This window comes from Perkinsus marinus (assembly GCF_000006405.1).
Source record: "Perkinsus marinus ATCC 50983 genomic scaffold scf_1104296943674, whole genome shotgun sequence".
Lineage (NCBI taxonomy): Eukaryota > Perkinsozoa > Perkinsida > Perkinsidae > Perkinsus > Perkinsus marinus.
In genome coordinates, this window is record NW_003211724.1 from 1 (window position 1) to 1,057 (window position 1,057).

General features: G+C 51.2%; 2 non-coding genes across 2 annotated transcripts; both read right to left on the minus strand.

The window, feature by feature from the left end:
- Positions 1-328: 328 nt before the first annotated feature.
- On the minus strand, positions 329-400 carry Pmar_PMAR028738. The gene has a single exon. It is a non-coding gene; the product is annotated as a tRNA-Gln (tRNA).
- A 518-nt stretch (positions 401-918) lies between these two features.
- Positions 919-990, minus strand: Pmar_PMAR028739. Its single transcript has one exon. It is a non-coding gene; the product is annotated as a tRNA-Gln (tRNA).
- Positions 991-1,057: the final 67 nt, after the last annotated feature.

The following is a 1,057-nucleotide window of genomic DNA, read 5'->3' on the forward strand; positions in this document are numbered from 1 at the left end:
TCTGTTCCAGCCTTGGCCAGTACCCGCGCCTTCAGATGATCGGATGTGATGACTTCCGCCTTCCCACCCGAACTTAGTGGCACCTTGGGATGGACAGCTGATCACCGGTCAGGCCGCGACAAGACACCCAATTCACACAAATCTCACCCCCGCATGGGTTACAGGCGATCGCAACTCACCCAGCTTATACAGAATCAATCAACATACTGACATAAGGTATATTTCTCGGGCGTTTGACCGGGGAGTGGTAACAGTTGTGTGGTGCTTAGAGAAGTGTCCCTTAGAGACTGAACGCAGTGTGTCGACAGTCTCATAGACAGGCAGGAATAGGTTCTATCGAGATTCGAACTCGAGTCGCTGGATTCAAAGTCCAGAGTGCTAACCACTACACTATAGAACCACGAAATACAATTAGAGAAACTATTTCCGTACTAACATTGTTCAAAAGCCGAGTCCCACAGTAGTTCCTGCAGACTCCGCGGGGTGCCAAAAGCGATCTGTGCGTTTTGCATCTCGTTGTTGCTGTGTTGGCTACCGACCTCTCAGCCGCTCTCCACCCTCACTGGTCCCATCGTGCGGTATTGCCTGCTCTGTTCCCAGCCTTGGCCAGTACCCGCGCCTTCAGATGATCGGATGCGATGACTTCCGCCTTCCCACCCGACCTTAGTGGCACCTTGGGATGGACAGCTGATCACCGGTCAGGCCGCGACACGACACCCAATTCACACAAATCTCACCCCCGCATGGGTTACAGGCGATCGCAACTCACCCAGCTCGTACAGAATCAATCAACATACTGACATCAGGTATATTTCTCGGGCGTTTGACCGGGGAGTGGTAACAGTTGTGTGGTGCTTAGAGAAGTGTCCCTTAGAGACTGAACGCAGTGTGTCGACAGTCTCATAGACAGGCAGAAATAGGTTCTATCGAGATTCGAACTCGAGTCGCTGGATTCAAAGTCCAGAGTGCTAACCACTACACTATAGAACCACGAGATGCAATTAGAGAAACTATTTCCGTACTAACATTGTTCAAAAGCCGAGTCCCACAGTAGTTC